Below are 27075 nucleotides of genomic sequence, written 5' to 3'. Positions count from 1 at the left end.
CTTGGTGGCTTAAAAGGTCTTTTGATACTTGGAAATGATAACAAATATTGGTCCAAAATGTAGATACCCACAAATACGCTCACCATACTGTCCGAACATTTAGAGACTAAATACCATTTGATATTCGTGTATTTTACTTGAACCGTTTGATGTCGCGAATAAAAAAAATTAGGAAGTGAAGTAGAATAACTCACAATACAATTACTTTCGTTTATTATTAAATGATGTTATAATGTCTTTAAATACAAATATAGTGCGGTCATGAATTTTAATGTTAATGTACAATATGTACTATGTTATGCCTATCTTTTTTACCGAAAAAGAACATATTTCATTTTTTTCATCACTGTACAGCAAGTTCAAGAATTGTACGATTGCTTTAAGTAGATGGAGACAATTAGCAGTTTTCTTTAAGCTTGCACTCATTGTTACGGTAAATAGAATGCATGGGTAATCTTGCCACGCCTGTTACGTAATGTTGCTATAGCATTATATCGTTTTGGCAATTTTCAATTCTTCTACTACGAACCAACACAATACATTGACCCTGACATGTTTACATTTTTTCGCTCAAAGCGTTTGGATGAAGATGCCGTACATTTTTAATGTTGCGTTTCTCCGGTTTTGCTCTTAAAACAGCTATGTGTGTTTGCCATTTGTGTGGACTTAATTTAATACAAACATAAATGTGATCAATATTGTATGATAACTTGTTGTTTAACAAACACATTGCACTGCTCAACGCTTACCCTATCATAGCTTATGTGTAACATGTAATTCAATAATGAAACTATTTAAAAAAAAGTTTTAACTGCAGTTGTGTCAGCAGAAGATAAGTTTTGTTTATATATCAGGTGCTAAGTCTAAGTATCGTAATAAAAAGAAGCATAACGAAAACATTCTTAAGGCTATTTATTAGCTGTTGCATTACGTATAATAATGTTTATAGCAAACAAATTGTCTAGCAAATATTATGCGCTCTATGAAATGGTAACGCTATTATATCACAATGAATTAAAGCAATATGCAAGGGCGCACATCGCCACCATAAATACATCGTTGCACGATCTTCTGTGCTGACATATAATATGTCATGCGATGTAACGCGCATAAAAATACTGATTTTTTTTGCTCTTAAATGGAATATTTAAATCGTCTAAGAAAGTGTTCAGGAATTTAATAATATCCTTGTCACTGTAACTTCGGTATTCCACAATCGATTGATCGTAACAAAGCCGTGTTCTATACGTTACTAGAGCTGTAAAATTATGCACGTGTATCAGTAATATAATTAATGTGTACTGAAACAACATGCTTTAAGCAGCACAAAGTAGAATATGCAATCTACTGTTTTAAGCTATCAAAAGCAATTGTGCGTAACAGAAATATTATATTTGCATACATCTTTGTTTTGTATTCAAGTTATCTGTATGAAACATACAAAGGGCGCAGCAAATTATTTTTTTTAACATATAAATTAAGTTTACAAGGACAATACATTGTGTGTCAAAAACAGCTAAGATTTATTTTCACAGCATTGTAAATGCAATAAAAAAACGAATACACAGCCGGATCACACTACTCTTGTTAAGTTTAATTTGGTAAAATATAAAATATGATAAAACATATATGTATATATATATATATATATATATATATATATATATAAAATAAAACGCTTTTGCTACGGCAAATTTAATAAAAGCGTTTTATTTTATATAAACGGCTAAAAGCGACTTTGTTATATATATATATATATATATATATATATATATATATATATATATATATATATATATATATATATATGAGGAGCGTCGTGAGAAAACCGGGCTTAATGACACGATTATCGAATTCGGGATTTTTATAGTTTCTTAAAGCGCAGACCTTTCTAAGCATAACGGTAAGTAGAGTTATATATATATATATATATATACAGTTATAGTTATAGATATATATAGTTATAGTTGTATATAGTTATATATAGTAATATATAGTTATATATAGTTATATATAATTATATATAATTATATATAAAGCTAACGTTTTAGTGTAGTAACAAAATGCTTTTCCTTACCGTGAATGACGGTGAAGTTTAAGCTCTAAGTCTAAACTATTTGCATTGCGGTACATGGAACGGTGCTATATACTGGTGCAATGTGCTGTGTATTCTTTTGAACATGTATACGAACTGACACTGAAATGCGAAAAGCCCTTCGGTCCAAACTTTTCTAAAATAGTCAAATACGTAAGAATGTTTATGTTGTAACATCCCAACTGACTTTCTGAAAACATCGTCCAAATAATATCAACGAAGGAAAGTGTTTAGTACGTTTTAATGTTTATTATTAGTAATGTATACGTAGCCAATCAGAAGGAAATATGCAATACGATATACAAACATTCCGATTTAAGCGCTTGACTTTTGATATAATATGCAACTATAGCATTGTATTTCACTTAAATTTCATATTTGGTTCCGTACTCTCGTATGTGGAAGACGATTACAAATTTCGTTGATTGACTTGGACTGGTGTAATAGTGCCTTTAATTTGAGTGTTACCCAGTCGTGTATATACGCCCATTTACTTTAATCAAAGTAAAAACCCTCCTTAACATATGCTAGAGACTTCAAGCAGAAACGCACTGAGAATACATAATTTATCTGCATGTACCCACGAGAAGCTTACCACAGTAAACATCAATTTCCGTGAAATATTGGATTTAAACCTCTAGCTGTATTAGGAATGATTGACGTCGTTAGGTCACCGGGTAAGGAAATTACACTTCTTGTCATACAACATGTTTTTGTTCGATGTTCGAATTATTATACGGTAGGCACACACATATATCAACAACGGCATCAGATATCATTCCAATCTAACAGCTTTTTGAGACAACGCTTGTGGTATAATGCTTAGAGTAATTGCCATTCAAATTGACGGTTAATATATTCAGGAGAAGTTCAAGTTATCTAACATTCTAACGACATATAGAAGCGATTTGCCTAAGAATATCGGCTCACTGAGAACAACAACAGGTTTGTTTCTAGTATACAAATGTGTTGAGAAAGTATCCACATGGACTTTCGACGGATTATATTGTTGTCTTTTATACGTGGTCAGTCTTTTGAAGCCTCGGAGGTCATGGAAAGTATGATAGTGACCGTGTTACCAACACAATTGCATTTCCGGCGCATTCACATAAGAATAACAAACCGTTTATGGTACCTGCTATGATTCTATTGATTTACATTCGTAAAAACAGTAGTTAACAGTTAGTTAATACAGGCCTCAACACATATACGCATGCCCATGCTTTATGCGGATGCCAATGACGCCGAACGCTTAATTATGTTTTTTCCTTGTGTATGTTGCTTTTATTTCAGTTGTTTCGTTTCCAGATCGTAATCTTTTTTTTTCCAACACATTTTATTTCATGTCTGGTACCACGTATATACAGAAACATATATACAATACATCTAAAGTCGTAAGATATCTATATAAATAAAGATAGTGACATACAAAGCTATTATCATAATACAGTCACTGAGTGGATAAAATCTCTAGTGAATGTTTACCTTACAAGAAAAAAATACTTCATTATAATATACAAATTAAAATATTTTACAAAACATTTGCATTTCCTCAAAATATTATGCTCTTAAGAGTGTAAATAAAACTATGTTGATAACAAGATCACAGGCAGTATTTCTTTGTTGGCGATTACATATCAAATTTTACAAAACATATCAATTTCCTCTCAATATTATGCTCTGACATTTTAAGTTTACAAACTTAGAGCATACTGAGGAGAGGCTGTAAATAAAAGACAGTTTCAGGTAATTTTGTGTTAGAAAAATACTAAAAAAGGTTTTTATAATAACAGATGTGAAAAAAAGACATTTTCCAGTATGTAATAGGCAGATAGGATATGCATTTACAGATTTAAAAAATGCATAGAAAGCAATAATAGGTACCTATAATAATAATAAAAAACATTTCTCAGAATGTATATAAATATGCATTGAATGTAACAAGCAAATAGAATTTGCATATTCAGAAGATAAAAGGAATAGACAAACAAAAATAGGCACATGTAATTGTGATTCATGACACATTGGTCCTACCTATAAGATTATCACTTGGTTCTTTGAATTAAAACAATAGGGTTTGTACAAAGTGGTAAACAAGAAAACAATAGCAAACATAAAATTTAAATACTAAGTTTGCTCTACAATGGTAGTAAACAATTCCCATTCACTGTCAAAGAATTCTGAATTATTTTTTGAAATTGCTATTTTTTTTCTTTAATTATCATATTCATACTAAATGTATTTTTTGGCTCCTGTAATGTTTGGAATTTATTTACTCATTTTACACTTGTATAGGTATAGTATAGTTTAATAAACAAAATAACATTATTTAGGGCTCTAGCTGCCTTTGTTAAATACCCAATGAGAAAAGTTTTCTTATTCATGAAAGGAAACAGTTGTTCTGGTAATATCTCATTAATTAATGCTTTAGAAATCTGACATTCCCAGAATCGTAATCTTGCAAATGATCGTTCAAAAAACAAGAACTTAGTATAAATGTCATATAGGAATCAAGACATTCCTTTTGTCACTTTTTGGCAAATGGACACATGCATTAAAAATACAATCCAATATATATAGCACAACATAATAATATATACATGATTATAGCTGATGTCACCGCCTCGGAACGATCTTTGCAAAGCAGTGAAGGGGAAACAATGGTTAAAAGTGATAACGCATTTTCTATAAACTGTTTTCAATAGCTCAGCCTACACTATTTCACCTATACATTGTCAGCGTCTTGCGCAAAGTGGCCTTATGCCATATTCGGCCTCAATAGCCCTTGACAACCCAACGCGGACTCTTCCTGTCCGGTTATGAGAAGACGAAACATTGCTTGACTTCATATCGGACAGCGAAGCTCCTGACCAGATTGCCCAGTCGGGTCTTGAGCTATGCTGGCCGCATATAAGACACATTTTTGCATCTTACAGGCGACATTTTATTTATGTTTGCGATTTATTGTATTGTGCATCGTTCAGTTCATTAACATCCTAACACATGCATATAAGGAATCAATATAAAACTCAAACTGCACCTTCCAAACTAAAATGCCTTTATGTTCAGTAATAAATTTACTTATAGATATATAGTTAACAAAATAAAAAATGTTTCTTTTTCTGTATTTTGTTTCACGACATACATTTAAAAACAGAGTGGATATAACACAAAAAGTAATACATGGTCTTAACATGTGAACAAGACATCAGTCGGTTAATATCTTTCGTAAGAGCATTTTGAGATTTGTTCACTAATGAAGTCCGTTATCCACGCCTAAGATCTATTGCAAATTAATGGGTTCCTTATAATCCTTATAAATGAGGCATTAAATGTCTGTGAACAAATCTGCAGTCGTCATCTTTGTCACGCAATTAGACAATGCTTTGCGCTTGGTTTGTCCAAACTACATTCTCGAAAAGATTTTTAATGAGAAAGGGATGATTGTTTGTTTTTCAATGAAGTGGTTTGTCGGTTATGCACTTAAAACTATTGATGACAAATGAAAACCTAAAAAAATAATATGTTTCTGAAAAAGGTCAACAAATATTCGATGTAACACTTTTATGTCTGGACATTTTGATTCCCGATAAATGGCGATTTAAAAAGTGACAATACACATATGTGATGAATTAAACTTTCTTACAGCGTCTTTCAAAATAATTACGCAATATGGGTATTATGTACAATACAAGTGCGTCTTTTTACTTCAGTAATATCATATTCATTAAAGTATACTATTTTTGTTATGTTTTAGCAATCGCTTTAAACATTTGTAGAGTGCATCCCGCTAACACATCGCTTGGCATAATACTGAAGTTTGTTTATCACAATTTATCGTCATACAATTTCTGTTTAAATTGCGTGCGCATGCATTTTTTATGTGATTACGAATTGCGAGAAAATAAGAATATAAGGTATAAATTGCTCTGAACAGAACCGTACTTTAAAGGCGTGCTTGCATCGGTCGACATTATTATTAAGCTGGCGCACAACGGAAAACTTCTACAGTACGCTTGTACTGTTTGTCCAAATCTGGTTTCTAAAGCTGGACAATAAATATTATTTTCAGTTGATCGCTATCCTATAATGATAGCTGAATTATTGTTAATGAACATGGCGATCGGAGAAAATCAGCAGAGCTTTGACAGAATCGCACATTTCTATCACGTGTCATTTATGGATCAATTCTTAACATCTTGATTGGAAGTAAATAGGACTGCAAGGATTCTTACCAAATATGTTCGCGAAAGAACCAGACACACAATCAAACATCAATTTAAGAAGAACTTATGGCACTCATCGAAACTACCGACGTTCTATAAGCAAATAACCCGCTTAGCTGTAAGAAGCGTATTATTCTAATTATGTGTCAAATCGGTTAATTATAGCAGTCTTACACAGATAGCAAACAGAGGACAACATTCCCCTGACACTGTCACACTGTCAGGAAATGGGCGATCAATGTATTGCGACTCAAGGTTATGCAACTTGGTAATTTACCCGACTTAAAATAAATAGTATCGAATGTTTTATTAGCAATCATGTGGGTCATGGGCATACAGTATATTATATAATAAAAGAGTATAACGTTTACTTTCACTTTCTGCAAATGGACAAAAACGATGGTATTGCTGATGATGTTTTTTTGTTAGTTATACATCGATCAAATTGGCCTTTCCACTAAATTTTCCTTTGGAATGTAATTATGTACGATGGTTGCAGAAGGAAGACTTTACTGTTGTCCTGTAGTTATGATTTATTACATTAATCATTATTGAAACTCGAGATTTTTGGAGACCTTGCAGAATAGTATTACTTTCAACGCGGAAATGCATGTGATTGATCGTTGTTTATACAGTTTTGCAACTGATGGTAATAATATTAAATAAAGAAAATAGACATGTGGTACAGGTGGTTGCTATTTTCAATATTCCATGAATGTCAACATTGTCTCTTAAATGTTTCAGTTTGTTAAGATTACATTCATACAAATGAATCTTAGGTACCAATAATTGTCTCCTCCTACTCATATATATATAGAAACCGTTAACATAGTGTTTAAACATAATTCGAATAAAACATGATATATGATATTATTTTTGTTCGAAAGTTGGTGTAGTTACTGTATTTTGCTATTTGTACAGCAAAGGTTACCCCATTTGCGATATTTTTCGAATATTATATCACAAGGTTTTCAATAAAAAATATAGAAACACGCATTGCATAAATGCACCGTTGCGTTGTCTTATGTGCTTTGTTACCATGTGCCATGCATTGTCACGCGCATTCAAATGACAGATTCTTTTTCCCTATTTAAATGTATAATCCTTCTGAATTCTGTTCAGGAACTTAATTATATCCTCGTATAACTAGTGTTAAGTCAGTTTTTCACATGCGATGTGTATTACCACAGCCATATGTTGCACGTTATGAGAGCCGTAAAAGTATGCACTGTTTGTACTTTTATAATTCAGATGTACTTACACATGCTACACACGGCACAAGGAAAACATGCAGTTTGTTATTGTGAGATATTATGCACAATTATTGATTGACATAATTATAATGTTCAATACAATGTTGTTTTTTTTATAAACTGTACAATTAAATACAAGCATACAAACATAAAAGCCTGCACTCAGTCATTTGCATATATGACAAATGGGTCTGAAACTGATTTGAGAATTAAGTGGAATTCTTAACTATATTTCTCGTATGTCGTATTTTTTAAAGGTGCCTTTTTAAGTTTTGGTAAATTGACAAAATTGCAAGTAATTGTTTCAGATTCGAAAATTTTCGTTGCAGTTATGATATTTGTGAGGAAACAGTAATACTTAACATTTACCATGCTCTAAATATCCATCATATGCATCTTTTGACATTTTAAAAAACGTTGCAACGCGAAACGAATGAATCATTTTGAGAGTTCTGTTGTTGTCGTGTGCATTTTTTGACACTCCGAGGGTTGCTTATGAAAAGTAGAAAATACATCACTCATTGTTTGTGCGCGGATGGCTGAGTGGTCTAAGCTATTGAATTTTACTGGTTCAGTTGTTCGAGCCCAGTTAAGGGTTATTTTTTATTTATTTCTTCAATTGTATTCAAGTATTTTTACTGGAGCTTTTAAAGCATGTAATGCCAAACTTCAATACATGCCAACATCTCTGAAAAGGCCCCTTTAAATTGAGTTGAGTTGTTTCGCATAAAATCAGCTGATAATCTAACAAATGGTCGAGTGCACAGATGGCCTCGTACGCATGGTCACACGTAACGGATTAACGAAGATCATTAACATGTCTTATAGGACTGATTTATGGCTATATTATAACAGATGACTTAAGGAGACAAAATAAAATATCGAGAAAACCGACTTGGGGGATGCGTGTGATTGATAGCCGCTGTGTCAGTTGGGCAACTCTACTCGTTTTAATAAATATTAAATACAAAGTTGTGACATATATTTACGCGTGATGAACAATATTTTTTAATATCATGGATTTTTATTATATTTTATTTACATTCGAACATTTGTACACTAAAAAAGAGTATTAGTTGATGTTCCTTGTGACACATATATTTCGAAAATATCTTATTTTCTTTAGGCGATAAATAAACGTTCGAGTTTAAATAATGTCATATTTTGCATTTTAATTTTATATTATATAATATAAATATATATTATATAGGTTCATATTCCACGACAGAAGCACACAATGAAAATCCCTTAATGCAGCTGGTTAAAGATGAGGCATACGGGTAACGTCTTTTTTTAGAAAGGCAACGCGCATTTGTACTTCATGTTGTACTTGTGCCTGTATAACAGTTGCTTTCGTAACAGATCCTTATTATACGACCACATTATAGTAACGATGTATGAATAATGAAACTCCTTATCATCTACGTTGCTAAATAGCCTCTTGCATTAAGATAACATTCAAAAACATACAACACAACATTAAGTACAAGATAAGTATTGATGCAAAGCATCAAAGGGCGTCGGGAATTTCAGTGTTAAAGGCACTCAATCAAGTTACGTGGAACGATTTTTTTCTACTGTAAATATTAATATATTTGCCGACTATTTTAAAACAAAATAGAATAATATACTGGTACATGTATAACCATTATCTATGATTTTGTGTTATAACCCCCAAATAACCATTATTTATGATGTTGTGTTATAACCCCCAAAATAACCAGTATCTATGATTTTGTGTTGTAACTCCAAAATATTTCTTAGTTCATTTTATTTGCATTGATTTCCTTTTTTAACTGGTTTCCGTGTGCAGTTTTTCATTAATGGAACATAACTGTGTAGGTTTTAAAAATCTGCTACATCTTGTAAGCGTAATTTCATATTTTTCTCAACTTCAAGGGGAGATGATTCTGAACTTATTCTTACGTTGCTCATTTACGATAGGGGTTGAGCACTCATTGATATGAAAACACTGTAAAAGTTTGAAAATCAAATTGAATGAAAACTGTTAATTTTATAAAGAAGCTGCATTTCACAATACTTTGCAATTCAGTAAAAGATCATAATAGATGTATTGCTCCGATATTCATCATTTTCAATAGGGTTCGAGTAATACTGATATAAAAACACTTAACAAGTTTGGAAAGATTCAGACGAAAGTTGTGAAATCTTTTAAACAAGTGGACATTGTTTATTTTGTCAAATTTAATAGAAAAAAATCAGGACTTATTGTCCCGATGTTTCTCATTTAAAATGAGGTAAAAATTCTCATTGATATAAGACACTGTAAGTTTGGAAAGAATCTGATGAAAAATGTTGACATAATCACCTAACCAAGCAGTTTTTCACTTTTATTTTTAAATTCAAAGAGACATAATTCTGGACTTATGGTCCGATATTGGTCATATAGAGTTTGGGTTGGGTCCTCATTGATAAAAAAAGCCTGTGAAAGTTTGGGAACAATCGGATAAACATTTTGGACTTCGAATAAGGATTTCAGAATTTCTCAAATTCTAAGGAAGATAGCTATGGACGTAATGGTCGGATAATGCTAAAGGGTCCATACCACCTGGATAGTAAAACGTGTCGCGCTTTGCGCTCTTTTTTTGTTTCTTAAAAAAAACTCCGAGGAGTGCTTGACTCTATGGAAACGGGTTGCTGGGACACAGCTCCTCCTTGATATGCGGCTGCTTCCTTTATCGCAACTCATTGCTAAAACCAATAATACGTGTCGCGCTTCTCGCTCTATTTATGGTAGTGACAGGTCTATGATAGACAACCATAAAAATACATTGATAATAGATGTGTTGTTCGCATTTATTTGTTAATATAAAAAAAACGTGTATTTTTTATAAGATATTTAAGTGATGTAAGAAATTTTAATGAACGTTGTCACCACGTTGCATTCATTAATTTTAATAAAAATGTCCAGTTGTAGTCAAATGGATTTTAAAATGTCTACATAAAATAAAGCTTGATTATATTTATTAACCTGACTAAACATATTGTCACCCGCCGAACTGTTCCGTTCGTGCCGGAACCCGGGATTGAACCGGGGGCCTTTAGATGACTGTTGCGTAAACAACTTCATTCTAACGCTCTCCCAACTGAGCTATTCCGGCTGAAATTCACTTATGTACGGCTATTTAGTGAAGTTGTGTATAGCGATCGTTATTATATGTCTATTAATAAACTAAATACATTGTACGTTTTCGTACCACTACGCTTTCCAATAAACAAATATCGTACTACATTGATTCTCCACTAAATAGAAAAACCACAAAATAAATATATTTTGAATATGTTTTGTTTTTATACAAAACATCATTTGTTTTATTAAAAAAATAGAAATGTCCGCGTATTTGCCAGTCCCTGTGATTTTTCCCCTGTGATCAGATGTGGAATACGCATTTACATGTTTTAGCTTAAATTCACCTATACATGTTGAATTTAACCGCGTCGTGCGCACATGTCTTCTTTCATATGCGGCCATAATTGCTGTAGTCAAGCCTGCGCGGATTCTACCTTGTCCGCTTATGAAAACACGAAACCTAGATTCATAGCGGACAGTGAAGCTCCTGGCCAGCTCTTGACCACATTTGCCAGGCTGGACAGGAGATAGGCTGGTCTCATATTGCATAATTCACATTTCCGAATAATGCGGGTCAATCGCCAATGCTATTAGGACAAACTTAGCTGCGCGTCACGCTTGTTGTTTATTACAAAAGCAAGGATCAATTATTAATTGGCGACTTTGTTGTTTTTTTTAAATATCTTCTATGTGCGTGGTGTTTGATCCTTTCGTTTTTCTTTTAAATACGAATATAATATAATATGAATAAAATAATATCAAGCACACTCATAGCAGGGCTGAATATAAATCCCAATATACCTTACACACATAAACTCCTCTATTTTAAGTATTTCATTGATCATACTTGTTTGTATTTGTGTTCATGGAGGCCATTTTAAAAAGATAATTGGTATCACACAGACATTAACACATGGTCTAAAAATACCAACAAGGAATCAGTCGGTTAATATATGTCGTAAGAGATTTGCGAACTTATGAAGTCCGTTAATCCGCGACTAAGATCTATTGCAAACTTAAGTATTCTTTCTATATTAAGCATATGTGTGTGACTCGAAATCGAGCCTATGGGTATTTGGTCCCGCGAAAAAATTAATTGCGTAGGAGTGTGAGTCATTTCAGCGTTGGATTGTTATTGCATGCCTATTATCAGCGAATGTTCAAACGGTTCATTTCAATCGTGAGTGTAGCAAGTCGAAATCGAACCTATGGGCATTTGGTCCCGATGTAGACATTATGCTTCAAAACATTGAAATCGTATTTCAATTTTGCAACCGTAAAGGTCGACCGTTTACATTTTATGAAAGCACTCATGCAGCTGCTATTAACTCCCTTTCCAAAGCTACTCTTAATAGAGCCTAGTGGTATTATGGTTAAGGATAGGATGATGAATATTGCTATTGAGCAGCGAGTAGTATTCGTGTTATAACCAAAGCCGGGACTTGCACCCAGATTTCTTCTCCCTCAAAGAAGGAAAAGCGTTCTGCTTTGAACTACTTTGGTTTTGTAAACACGTTTCATACAAGCTACAGAGTGTAGTTTTGCTATGATTTGTGTACTGACTCGTGACCGTTTCTCCTATTTGAGTACAAGAAATGTCGCTTTACCACTAAATGTTTGTTTAACTTACTGTCGTTTCAAAATGGGAACATTTGTATTGTTCTGTACAAACATTTGAGTTGTTGAGTTTCGAATACGGCTGTATTGTAGCGAAACGTTTCAGATCGGGATAAAACTACATGCAACTTTTAACGCAAAATTGCTTTGCACAATTTCAAACTTCATGATCATACATCGAAAGTTATGAAATTGCGTATATAGTTTTTATTTATTTTGCTAGCGAAATTTTAACATTTCATTGAATAACGCAAGTTTATGGCCATGTGGTGAATGTCATGAAAGTCTCTCAGACCGATGTATATACTTTTTTTCATCATATCACCTCATATCGAAAGTCAAAATAATATCCTAACGTCATTTATGTTGTGTGTTTTTATTCGTATATTCTACAACCTCAATAGACGTTCCTCATTGAAAAACAAGTTATACCAATAACGAGCCGTTGTACAAAATGTGTATGCAGTCAAAAGCGAGTAACTGCTTTAAGTTTACGAGTCACTCAATGTTAGTTTCAACACGAGTAGTTCGTAAGGCGCAATTAATGTTCAACACAACATTGAGTAGCATAGTTTGTGTCCATATGGCAAATATCTTATAACGGTTAGTTGTTTATATAGTTTTTTTTATCATTTTACCTCAAATTCAAGTTTGAAAGTTTTTTGCTTTGTACGTTTGAAAGCTAGTGGTGTCACTCGGCGTTTTCACGGACTTGTGACCGTTCCTCTTGTGCTCAGACAAGAGAAGTCGCCTTCCCACCCCAGCCCTAGCAGACTTAAACCTAACAATTTGAACAATGCGTGTTATCAACCGGTTGGTAGCCTTATCAAATGCCATCGCGTCCTCGGACTCGCATACGCATCGACCCACGTCAGGTTCTAAAGCTTGCGGGCAATAATGAGTGTCCCTCGCGATAGATTGAGGAGCCTTGCCAGAGTATAACGACAGCATGGATAACACATGTTAGAACCGAAAACCGAGGCGTTTCCCCTCAAGTGCTATCGGTTCGCTTCGCAACTTGTGGAGTCGGTCTATTGACACCTACATACCTCGGTCGCCCATACTCAGTCAATTAACCGCTGTTGTCTTTCTGCTTGCCAAATAGCAGTCAAAACAACCTTACAGTGATCTAGCCAGATTGGAAACTACGAGCGAAAACTAACTCGCCCAAGCGAGTGACCCGCTCCCGATTCGAGCAAAACCTCACCTAAGCACTATCGACCCAAAAAACGCCAGTAACACTGCTCCGTTACTAGGGAGCCTTGCTAGTCAACACAAGTAATTTGCAATCCTGGCTAGAGCAATGAGTATATTCGGACTGGTGTACCACCATGTGATTGTCTGCGCTTAAATTGTTGGTATTTGATACTTAGAGTCTCTTGTGCCAAAGTAGAGACTGAATATTTGTTTTATAAATCAAGCAATCATTTACTGGTTGGTAGTTCTAACAGTGCGTCAAAATAAGCACCGTGAAAACATTTTAGCACCGAAATACCGAGGTGTTTACCCCCAAGTGCTATCAGTGCGCTTCACACTTGTGGAGTCTTAAACCCCTCGGCCGCCCAAACACAGTTAATGACTGTTAATGTTTATTTTTTGTTTGATTTTGGTATTGCATAGTTTAAACACAAACACATACATCAATACATCAATATTGCTGGCCAGCACAATAAAACAAGGAAAAAAAAGGTAGGAGAACAATCTCCTTTATTTTTCATGTAAAAACATAAACATAAACATACACACTGTCAACACTTGCCACTTGCAACACCGAGTTCGTTTCAGTGCAGAATGTACACATTTTTCGATCGACACACATTCGCAATGTTACATGGATTCACAAAGTTACATGGATTCACAAAGTTGCACTGATGTCCATACACGGGCCAATGTTCAAGTTATCGGTGCGATGGACCCACGGTTTTGTCGTAGCTATACGCCACACGTATGTATTGACTACTCGGTGTCCACATCAAGGTTTGCAAATTGGCACTGAAAATAGAAAAGCAAATTGTGTTAAACAGTAAACGATGAAAGTAAACAGCCTGAAATGATAAAAACATGCATGTGTAATATACCATGTATCAAATAAAATAGTAAACACAAACTGCTAAAGAAAAACACACAACTCTACCAACTGTTTAACTGATACTTACTTTTTTGTTTTGTGTTGCATGTTCAGGCGCCTTTCTGTCACTGCTCGTCTAGCAGTACAGCTGAAATGAAATAGAAAGCATGATCAGAAACTTTCATTGTAATTGTACAACTTACAATTTATGTGCACAATTTTGCATTTAAGTATAACATACAGTAAAACAATTTCAACTAATACTCACTTTTTTGTTGTGTTGTTTCCACAAAGGCGCCTCGTTGTCACTGCTCGCCTGGTAGTAAACCTGACACGTCTAGTAGTAGAGAACACTCGTCCAGCAGTAAAGCTGAAATGAAATCGAAAGCATGATTAGAAACTTTTGAATGTGTTTGTACAACTTAAAATTTATAAACACAATATTGAACTGTAACAGTAAACATGAAACAGATAACAATTTTACTTACCTATGTTGTCTTCGCTGAAATACAAAAGTCATGTTCATAGCAATCATAGCATATTAACACACAATGAATACAACTCAAAACTTTTAGTAAGAAACTCAGTACTTACTTTGTATTTTGTATCCAATCCCTCTGCTGGCAATCTTCTTCAGTCCACAATCGAGCTGAAATCAAGACTCAATGCATACATGTAAATTTTGCCAAATAACAAACAAAACTGTGAACCAAAACTTTAACTAAACAAAACTAACTTTTCAACTGTAATGGTACTCACCTCTGGCAACTGAAAACATACAGACATTTTGCATAGCACAATACATTTTTAGTTTGAAGATAAGAATGATTTATGAACATTTTACTTACACAAAGCATAAATATAAAAGACATGCTATGATGAAAAAAACAATATGTATACAAAATTTTACATAAAGAAACACAATCTACTTACCATTGCTGACCTGAAATTGAAAAAAGCACATTTTGTATAGCAGAATACAAGTCATCAAAACAGTTCAATATGAAAATTAAAGAAAGTTAGTGTACTTACCACAGCTATACTGAAATGAAAAAAACATTTAGCAATGCATAGCAGTATACAAATCATCGAAACAGTTCAATATGAAATTATAGAAAGTTAGTATACTTACCACAGGCTACTGAAATGAAAAACAGACATTTTGCATAGCAGTATACAAGTCATCAAAACAGTTCAATATGAAATTATAGAAAGTATGTGTACTTACCACAGCTATACTGAAATGAAAAAAACATTAAGCATTGCATAGCAGTATACACATCATCAAAACAGTTCAATATGAAAATTAAAGAAGGCAATTGTACTTACCAACAGGCTACTGAAAAAATACATTAAGCATTGCATAGTAGAATACAAGTCATCAAAACAGTTCACTATGAAATTATAGAAAGTTAGTGTACTTACCAACAGGCTACTGAAATGAAAAAAAACATTAAGCATTGCATAGTAGTATACAAGTCATCAAAACATTTCAATATGAAATTATAGAAAGTTAGTGTACTTACCACAGGATACTGAAATGAAAAACAGACATTTTACAATGCAGAATACAAGTCATCAAAACAGTTCAATATGAAATTATAGAAAGTTAGTGTACTTACCACAACCATACTGGAATAAAAAAAACATTTAGCAATGCATAATAATCCAGACTTACCTAGCTGATCTTGAATCATTTTCTGTTGTTTAACTTCTCAGTTGTCCAAAAGTCTGCTCTGTAACGACCCACCACTCCAATCTGAAAAATAGTTAAGCATAACAAAGCACAAAACAAAACAAAAGAATAGTTTACTTACCTCATATTTTGTGCAGGTTTTCAACAGCCAATTTTCTTCTTGAAACCTGTATTCGTCTCTTTTTTGACCCACTGTGGAACAGTCACAGCAATGTAAGTCTGAAACATAGAAGGGCATAACAACATAACATACAAACCAGTATATTTGTTTCGACTTACCTCGTGGCTACAGTCGATACACAGCTGCTGAATTTCTTTTCTGTCACAAGCTGTCAAAACATCTCTGCAACATCTCTGCAATTGAAACCTTCAAACAGAGTAAAACAGAGAAACATTTTGTATACAATATAGTAAACACTTACCTTGTTATAGGCCTGAGTTGCAGCAGTGATTCTTTCTTGAAATCTTCTTCTTTTGCATTACTGCATGAGAGACCTGAAAAATAGCATGCAGTGCAAAACACATGAGTTAAATTAAACCAAAATTGTGTTTCTACTTACCTTGCTTCTGTAGAGTTGAATCACAGTAGTAGAATTCCTTCTTCAAACACATTTCTCTGTCTACACCAGGAACTTGAATCTGAAACAGAGAAAAGCATCACATCAAATTGTACAACTCAAGTGCATTCATTCAATGCTTACCTACTTTCTGTTGAGTTGTTTCACAGCAGCTGAAATCCTTATTCACTGTTGGCACTGCTATGAGACCATTTCTGCATGTGAAATCTGAAACAGAGCAAAGCAAAGTATGCATGGCAAAAATCAAAAGAACAATTGTAACACTTACCCTGTTTGCAAGTCCCATTCACTTTCTCAGCAATGTTCCTCTTCTTGAATCGTCTTCGTCGCTGACTACAAGTACACCTGAAACATAGCATGCACAAAACATACCATATAAAAACAAAATACAAGTGTTCATACTAAAATGAAACACACTTACCTTTCTGCATTGCTCAGCTCTGTTCGACTGTCAACTCTTCATGTCATGTCATATCTGAAACGAACTAAATCAAAACATGCATAGTATACAATCATTGATAAAATTTCGAAACAATTGTATGCTTCATAGCTGTGTTTTTTCCACTTTACATCACAGACAACTGGCGATCACAAAAGTAAAGACATTTTTGTTCTACTCAAACATTAAGCTCACATTCACAAACACCGACCGACAGAGTTTTGTATAGAGTGCTAATACCTAAAACTGTACAAAAAGAATCGACATCAGTTTTCATTCATCATCGTTTATTGAGACAAATTAATACTACAATACTTACCACAGCTCCCTGAAATGAAATAGAAATGTTAACAGCATGCAAACAAATGTTAACCAATATCAAATCATCTATAGTAAATATCAACAAAAGCATTTTGATACACATAGTAAGTGTTCACCATCATAGTACATCATCAGTTAGTTCGACATCCCACGGTTGCTCAAGTGTAAGTACTGGCTAGCATTTACCCTTTTCAGTAAACCGTCACACATCAGCATTTTTAGACACAAGTGCTGATAGATTCAACCCTTGTTATCATCTTTCACAGACTTCTATGAGTAAACAACTGAAAAATATAAAACGTTTGTACTTACTGTTTGGCAGCTCCAAGCAACACGTCTGTACTGCTTGCCATCTGGACATCAACTGAAACAAAACATCTGGAAACACACATACATGTTAAACGTTTTTGAACAAAAATCAACACAGAGCAGAGCTAAGCTGCAGCAGTTAATCTTTCTTAAAATTGAATTCTCCATCTCTGCATAGCACACATGAAAAATAGCATAACATCACATTACAGCAGTCAATGAAAACAAAAATTTGATCGACTTACCTTGCTTCTGTAGAGTTGAGTAACAGACGTGGAAATCTTCTTCCATGTGTAAACCAGTGACTCGAATCTGAAATAAAGTAAAGAACACATTGTACAACTCAAATCAATGAATTAAAACTTACCTTACTTTTGATGAATTGTGTCTCAGCAGTTGAAATCCTGTTTAATTTCTGCATGTGAAATCTGAAACAGAGCAAAGCAAAGTATGCATGGTAAAAATCAAACAAAAACACAGGTTCAACTTACCCTTTGTATGTTCCATCCACTTTCTGACCTATGGTCCTCTTCTTGAATCGTCTTCGTCTCTAACTGCAAGTACACCTGAAACATAAAAGCATGCACAAAACATCCCATATAACAACTATTTTGTACTTACCATATGAGTGCTTTTCTGTTCAGGTCAGCTTGAAAACCCATCACTGCCATCAGCATCTGAAAAATAGTACATCACAAACAAACAAACAAACATAACATATCATAAAAACAGTTTAACACAACAGATATGAGAGCTCTCGCAACCACGTCTGTTCTGTTCGACTGTCCAAAAGCAAGTGACAGTACTTCAATTCACTAACATTGAGAAATTCTAAACTTACCTTCAAGGCTTGTTGAGTAGCTCCAAAAACAAGACTGCTTGGCTCCACTGTTCACTCCAACTGTCATATCATCACTGGATAAGCACTCCTGAAATGAATTAAAACAAAACATGCATAGAACAAACATTCAGTCAAAAGTACTTACCTTTCACTTTGTCACTGCCCTGTGCTCAACTCCAGTCAGCATGACATCTCTGCTTGAAAGTCTGAAACATATAAATACATGCAATGCAAAACAAACATAGTTACTTACCTTCTAGCATCTTGTTGGAGCTCCAGAAATCACGACTGTTCACTTCAGCTGCCAGACTTGAACTGCCAGCACACATCTGAAAATCTGAACAAAGCATTCATGTTCCATACTGTACTAGCCGTATGATTTTGAGTTACTGACATACTTATCATCCAAAAAAAGAGTACATGAAAATCTAGCTAGGTTTACCTCTGTTCACTAAATGAAACCATGATGATAAAGTAACTCACTTTATCTCTTCTTTTGTCAAAATACAAGTGTTCATAGTGGAATGAAACAGACTTACCTTTTCGTTTCCCAGCTCTGTTCAAATCATGTCAGGTTTTCATCTCATGTCAAATCTGAAACGAACTAAATCAAAACATGCATAGTATACAATCATTGATAAAATTTCGAAACATTTGTATGCTTCATAGCTCTGTGTATTTTCACTTTACAGATCACGGACAGCTGGCGACCACAAAAGCGAAAACATTTTTGTACTACTCAAACATTGCTGTATTAAGCTCACACTCATGAACACCAACCGACAGAGTTGCTATAGACTTATAATCCCTAAAACTGTACAATAAGAATCAAAAGCAGTTTTCAGTCATAATCTTTTATTGAATTCTATACATATGCACTACAATCTACAGTACTCACCACAGCACCCTGAAATGAAATAGAAATGTTACAGCATGCAAATACAATTTAAGCAATATCATATCATTTATCTACTATGTTTGCAAATTTTTTTCAATCATATGTTCGTTTCCCCAAAGAAGCTCATATTCTGTTCCACCATCATACACCATCATCGCTAATCACAACATATCGACACTATATCAGTACTGAGTAATTTCTACCCAACGCATTACACTTCTATACAAGTAAACCTGTACAAAACGAATCGAAATCAGTTTTCATTCATCATGATTTATTGAAACAAATTTATACTACAATACTCACCACAGCCCCCTGAAATGAAATAGAAATGTTACAGCATGCAAATACAATTTAATCAATATCATACATATCAACAAAAGCGATTCAATACATTGTCATTTAATATTTTTGCAACATTTTTCCATCATATGTTCGCTTCCTCAAAATAGCTCAATGAATATTCTGTTCCACCATCATCCACTATTATCGCTCATCACAACATATCGACACTGTATCAGCACTGAGTAATTTCTACCCAACACATTACAACCATCATACATCATCACGCAACTTGTAAACAGTAAAACGAAAAAAATTTGTACTCACGTTTTTTGTAGACAGCAGCTCGATGAACACGTCCGCACAGCTCGACATCTGAACCTCAACTGACAGTCAATCGCTTGACACCACAACATAAATTTAATTATTCACAACAGTCAGGGCTTAAAAAAACACGTCCGATCAGTCCGATGTCAAAACTTAAAGTGAAGTCAAGTCGCTCACAAAAATTCGTTGTCAGTCAGTACTAAACGTTCAAAAGTTATCATCGCATGAGAGCATGATTTCATTTCACAACGCAAGTAAAAGTCAAGCCGTCATCTCATGACAATACCCTAACACTGCAGTCCACCAGTAATTCCATAACCCGAGTACCAAGTCGCTATTCTATAACGCGAAGTCAATTTAACTCTCAAAGTACAAGTCAGTTAAACTCAAAACTTTTCATCAATAGTCAGAGCTCACGAAAGTACGTCCGTCTTTGTCAAAGTCTTTCATTGAACTAAGATTAAGTCAATGTAAAAAAAAGAGCGCATAAAAAACACGTCCGTAACGGTCAATTTCAAAGTCGCAACTGAGCGTTCTTTGCCAGCCCAGTTCAATTTATACTGAGTACGACGTCAAGAGCTTCGAAAAACACGTCCGAACCCTTCAACGATCAAACGAAGAATGCCAAAAAAGCACATTGAAAATGTTTATACTTCATGATTTAAGTTACAATTGAATGTGTATTTGATGAGAAATCAAAAAATCATACTTACCATGCAAAAATCATACAAATATTGACTTTGTGATGATATTTTTTCATGACCATACAAGCCGAAATATTCACACTCACAGCTTGAATGGGCATAAAAATTGATAAGCACGAGTCCGTACAATCCATCCAGTATTTCCTTCGAGTTAAAGCAAATCCATGGTCTTTAGGTCTCAAATTTTGTTATGAGGCGTACTCAACGCAGATTTTTATAGTCAATGTTAAAACGACAAAAGGCGAGTATATAAAAAAATCTAGTCAAACATAGATTTACTAACCTATCATTCTGAAATAATCCTAGATCATATCAAATATGTGAGTAATCCATCAAAATATTTATTACTGAACATTTAACATCAGCACAAAATATTCCCGTATACCCATTTAGTTTTCTACATAGCCTGAACAATTCAATATTTATTTTCAATTCCGAGAACTCAAATGTTTTCATGACGTTCGACTGACGAAAGCAGCTCGATATGATTTCGCACTAACTTTATTAAAGAGCAACTATCGCGCTGTGATTTTTTCAACTGTGTTTTGTGATTTGTACTAGTACAACGAAGATATAGAAAATAAATATCAAACCACATATATCAAAATGTTCAGCACACTGGCGCCTACACAATGATATACAAATAGTATGGTTATGTGTACAATTGTTCTTGAAAATTTGAAATATCGAGAAAATTTGCGTTAAAATCAAAATTTCATAACTCGCGCGTTCGATTTTGTATACACAAATAGTACCAGTATGAGCGCATCGAAATTTCGGTTCATCTGGTGAAAATTTTATGGAATTTGGACAACTGGTTCTATAGATATTGCACTTAAACCACTGTCAAAGAAACACAATTTTCTATCGTCGATATGTAAACACCCCTTTAAGTTGAAAGATGAGTTTCATTGAAATGACGTCGTCGATTTGCACTGACAACGAAGGGTCAAAATTACGATTCATGAAATGTGTGTTTGTTGTGATATGGTTTTCTGCCCGTATAACTGCAGCGTTTTACAAAAACATCAAGTATGTTACACCAAAATGCACAGAAATAAATTCCCCATCGCATGATGCAAATATTACTGTATCATATTGCGAAATGAAAATCTTTTCTTCATATCAACCCAAGTTTCACCAATAAACAGAAATTTTGACATATATCCACTTATCTACTTGCAAAATATTTAAACTCTTATTGTTCCTCTCTGATTGCTGGTTATGGTAATGAAAATTTCATCGAAATGCGTTCACGCGTTATTGTGACAGTTAAAATAAACCGCTTCGATACAAACACAGTTTTATCAACTATTCGCTATCTAACGACGTTCCGTTTAACTCAATACTTTAAAGTTCAAAATTTCTATAAGCACGAATGCGTTTTGTCGAAGTAGTTTCCTTGTAGTTAGGCCTATTGTGGAGTGTCATACATCAAAATGTGCAGAACAGAATTCCTTATCGAATGGTATCAATTGCTATGTACTTGTCATAAATGGGAATTTTTTTTCTTGTAAGCGAAGTGATTTATATGCGAAAAGCTAAGAATTTCTTCTATATGCGAATATGTTAACAAAAAATGATCCCCACAAAACTTGTTGCTATTAACACGTTTCATATTAATGCGAAAATGTTATGTTGATCGGTCAAATGGTTGGGAAGAAACGCGAAGTTAAACTTTGTACGAAATCACTGTTCTATTCGCAGAGAGTTTTCGACGTTGAGTCAAAATGTAAAGTTAAAGACAGAAATGCGTTTAGTACGAAATCGTTATCGCACTGTATTTTTGTTGTGTCTAAACATACGGTAAAGTGTAATATATAAAAATGCGTGGAATCGAATTTCCTACAAGCTAGTACCAAAATAACGATAAATGCTCATTACACAAAAAAGTTTTCTTGTTAGCGAATTTTGCAAAGTTGAATATCTGATACAATAAGTCGTGTGAGAACAATATAGGTGAAACAAAAATTGTAGCTATCATGCGGTTAAATATTGTGGTGAAAATTTCATCTGAATATCATGAGGCGTTTTCGAAAGAATTGAGTTAAACCGATGCATTTTAAACTCCTTTCCCTCGCTTGTTTACATGCATATGAATGACGTTGTAAAAAATCTAAAGTTAAAGACAGAAATGCGTTTAGTACGAAATCGTTATCGCACTGTATTTTTGTTGTGTCTAAACATACGGTAAAGTGTAATATATAAAAATGCGTGGAATCGAATTTCCTACAAGCTAGTACCAAAATAACGATAAATGCTCATTACACAAAAAAGTTTTCTTGTTAGCGAATTTTGCAAAGTTGAATATCTGATACAATAAGTCGTGTGAAAACAATATAGGTGAAACAAAAATTGTAGCTATCATGCGGTTAAATATTGTGGTGAAAATTTCATCTGAATATCATGAGGCGTTCTCGAAAGAATTGAGTTAAACCGATGTAACTGAAACTTTTCCCTCGCTTGTTTACATGCATAGAAATGCAATGACGTTGTAAAAATCTTAAGTTAGACAGAAATGCGTTTTGTACGAAATCGTTATCGGACTGTTTTATTGTTGTGTTATGATATATAGTTAAGTGTTATACATCAAAATGCGTGGAATTGAATTTCCAACAGAATCATACCAAACTAAAGATGAATGCTCTTAACGCAAAAAAGTTTTCTTGTTAGCGAGTTTTGCAAAGTAGAATATCTGACACAATGAGTCGTGTGAGAACAATATAGGCGAAACAAAAAATGTAGCTATCATATGATAGAATATTATGGTGAAAATTTCATCTTAATATCATGAGACGTTTTCGAGCAAATTGAGTTAAACCGATGTAACTTAACATCTTGTTTTGTTTGTTTACATGGATAAAAGACGACGTTGTAAAAATCTAAAGTTAAAGACAGAAATGCGTTTAGTACGAAATCGTTATTGCACTGTATTGTTTGTGTGTTTAGACAGACGTTTAAGTGTAATACATCAAAATGCGTGGAATTGAATTTCCTACAAAATCATACCAAAATGAAGATAAATGCTCTTAACACGAAAAAGTTTTCTTGTTAGCGAATTTTGCAAAATTGAATATCTGACACAATGAGTCGTGTGAGAACAATATAGGCGAGACAACAATTGTAGCTATCATATGATAGAATATTGTGGCGAACATTTCATCTGGATATTATGAGTGGTTTCAAAGAAAATTGACTTAAACCTCATTGTAAGATATTGCACCCAAGCCAAGGTTGTTTACATGGATAGAAATGACGTTCGATCTACAGTACATGTTTCGTGCTTTAAAAAGTGAATTCGTGATTATAGGCAAAATGGTTTTCGGCTAGTCTTGATCAAGCGATACAATAAACATACACGCATGTCATAGCGAAATATTCGGAATGAAATTTTCTATAAGATGATATCAGTTTTGTTTCAAAAAGCGATAGGATGAAAAAGTTTTCTTGTTGCGAACGTTTTCAACGTGATTTTTATCTCATAAGCATGTATGTTGGAACAAAAATTACAATAGAAAAGTTGTAGCTTACAATAAGCTGGGCATTGTACTTTAAATTTGATAGTGATGACTTGAACAGTTCCGAAGAAATTTGACTTAAACCTCGGTGTACGATATTTACCCAAGGTTGTTTACATGAAGCGAAATGACGTACTACATGTAATGAATTTTTGCGCGATGCCGATTTAAACAAAACGATCAATGTTGCGTTTAACTTTCTACGTGCTAAATCGAAATGTTTCACATACATACAAAGTGTTATACACCAAATTCTTCAGAAAACAATTCCCAATTTAACTGTACATATTTCGTTAAGCAAAACGAAAAAGCAAAAAAGTTTTCTTCATACAAAAGATTTCGGACAGATATTTTACATAGAAGCATATATTTCAGGGCAAACTAATCAGTACGTAATTGTAGCATATAGCCATCTGTGTACTGTACTGAAAATTTCATATTGATATTTTGAGTGGTTTCAAAGAAAATGCACTTAAACCTCGTTGTACGATATTGCACCAAGGTTGTTTACATGAAGCGAAATTACGTAGATCTACTGCACGTCATGAATTTTGACTCGATGCCGATGTCAAGAAAAATATCAATGTTTCGTTTAACTTCCTACGTATTTAATCGAAATGATTCACATACATGCAAAGTGGTATACACCAAATTCTTCAGAAAACAATTCCTTATTCAACTGTACATATTTCGTTTAGCAAAACGAAAAGGCAAAAAAGTTTTCTTCATACAAACGGTATTTTCGACCATAAACTTGCACTTTTGTCCAAGAAGCATTAACAAAAGAATACAACGTATGGAACAATCATTGTGGAGCTTTCTTAGTTGAATATCATAGTCAAAATTTGATCCCAATATCTGCATAGGTTGTTGAGAAATGTACAGTTAAACTTTCTCGCAAATACTCATCTATCCGTGTACTTTAATTTGAAATGACGTTCGATATTATCTGCACTTTATGACCTCGCTGTACTGGGTGTAATTTCTCGTGCGATGCTGGTAGATATTTGATGAAGTATTGGATTGGAAATTTTAGCGTTGTGAAATTATTACAGCAAAAAGTTGTACTAGCGAGATATTGTGATTTGAAAAATACTCCACTGCACTGTTGCGTTGAAATTTGATCAAAGTACATTTCGCAAAAATATTCATAAAAGTTCATATCAAATAACAGCTGTTAGGTATTGACTCATTTTTCACACACACAATTTTGTTTTGTCGAGATGAAGAATTGCGAATGAGCAAAATACTCATTAAGCGTATAAGGCTTGAATTTTCACTAACGCATAAGCTTTGTCGAAACTTGTGATACGTATCGAGTACTTGAGTTAGATATTCTCTGCGTACTTTTGTTGTAACATTCGATGTTTTGTATTCGAGTAGTATTAGGGTAACATTTGGTATATGAATAACGAAATCGGGTCGCCTGTTCTGAATTGTTAATTCGTGCTTTATGTACAATTTACAGTCGTCGCGTAATGTGGGAAATGTCTTTCTGAGGTACTGACCTAATTCGCTAACGTACGTTTGATCAAAATCTTTCAAACATGCAACTTTGTCCAGCGCTTTTCTTAAGTATGAATGCCTACATCGACCGCGCGTTAGAAATTTGCTATTCATTGTACTCAAAGACTTTTGTATGTAAGCACTATGCTTTGTCTATATAGTAAAAACGCACCAGCCCGTCGGGTATTTAAGGCGACCCGGACAGGTATGGTCATCATTCTTGATTTGAGACTCCAAGAGAGAACATTGACTCGAAATCATGCCGAAATACGCAAACCGACTGCCAAAGTTCGAGGACACAGACGCTGCTAGTGGTAGTAGCGAAACGACTGGCAAGGGAAAGCGACATGCTACAAAGCCATACACTCGACCAGAACAATCGGCGTCAATTGATCTAAAGTCGTTCGGCTATCAACTGAACAGACTTGGAAGTCAGGTTACAGCGTTCGTTAACAGCAGCGACTTCGCTATGTCTAAAGAAGGTCGCGATGTCTGCAAGAAAATGGTATCGTGTATTCAAAAGGCTTCATCTTATCAGCGAGAAGCGAGCGAACATTTGGTTGATGATCAAGAGCGTTTCTTCGAGGATGAGTGGTCTAAACGCGAACGCGCGCTAAAAGAGCAACATGAACTCGAAACCGATAGGATAATAGCGCAGCTCCTATTTGAAAAAGAGCAGGCTTTGGATTCGCTTAGAACAAAACTTCAAGAAGAAAAAGAAGAGGCTATTCGAGCATTGAAAACGTGTACCATATGCTACGATGAGGAAAAAAACAGTACCTTGACAAGGTGTGGGCACACTTTTTGTGAAAACTGCTGCCTGATGATGTTCGATGGAGACTGCGCTATGTGTCGAGCTGACGTTACTGGCTGGGTGCGAATGCTTTTCACTGATTAGATGTTTTGACTGTATTCATATGCTTGTTTGTTTGTTGTTAAATAAAATGTTGAAATGCATATGATGTGTATGTTGTTAGTCGAGCAGGTTAGATATAGTTTGATTGTATAGTGGAATAACGTTGAGCTTACGAACAATGTCGTATCGAATTGCGATGGATCAAAATACTTGATCAGACAATATCTGACATTACGCTCATTTCTATGCATGAACGAGAAACTTGCATACAGCGTCACAATTTCATATTCACGTTGACCTTGATCATATTGTGGAATCTAGCATCTTGTTGCATCAACATTTTTCGCAATGTGCAGCAAAATAAGAAACAAATAATATAACTCAAAATTTTACGATAAAAAGCCAGTCTTTTGACAAACTCAATCATTCTCGTGTGATTAGCAAAGCGAC

General features: G+C 34.2%; 1 long non-coding RNA gene across 4 annotated transcripts; it reads right to left on the bottom strand.

Moving 5' to 3' along the window:
* Positions 1 to 13034: 13034 nt before the first annotated feature.
* LOC127855767 (uncharacterized) lies at positions 13035 to 18723 on the bottom strand. 4 transcript variants are annotated; one of them, XR_008037724.1, is made up of 5 exons: positions 17939 to 18723; positions 17697 to 17762; positions 14619 to 17391; positions 14439 to 14498; positions 13035 to 14274 (listed from the first exon to the last, which is right to left on the bottom strand). It is a non-coding gene; the product is annotated as an uncharacterized LOC127855767 (long non-coding RNA). The 4 variants fall into 4 exon arrangements; XR_008037725.1 differs by having other exon boundaries at positions 17697 to 17748; XR_008037723.1 differs by lacking the exons at positions 17697 to 17762; positions 17939 to 18723 and having other exon boundaries at positions 14619 to 14720; positions 14945 to 17687.
* Positions 18724 to 27075: the final 8352 nt, after the last annotated feature.

Source organism: Dreissena polymorpha, chromosome 13 (genome assembly GCF_020536995.1).
Source record: "Dreissena polymorpha isolate Duluth1 chromosome 13, UMN_Dpol_1.0, whole genome shotgun sequence".
NCBI lineage: Eukaryota > Metazoa > Mollusca > Bivalvia > Myida > Dreissenidae > Dreissena > Dreissena polymorpha.
Note: the sequence above shows the minus strand (reverse complement) of the source record. Positions and strands in the feature narration are given on the sequence as shown.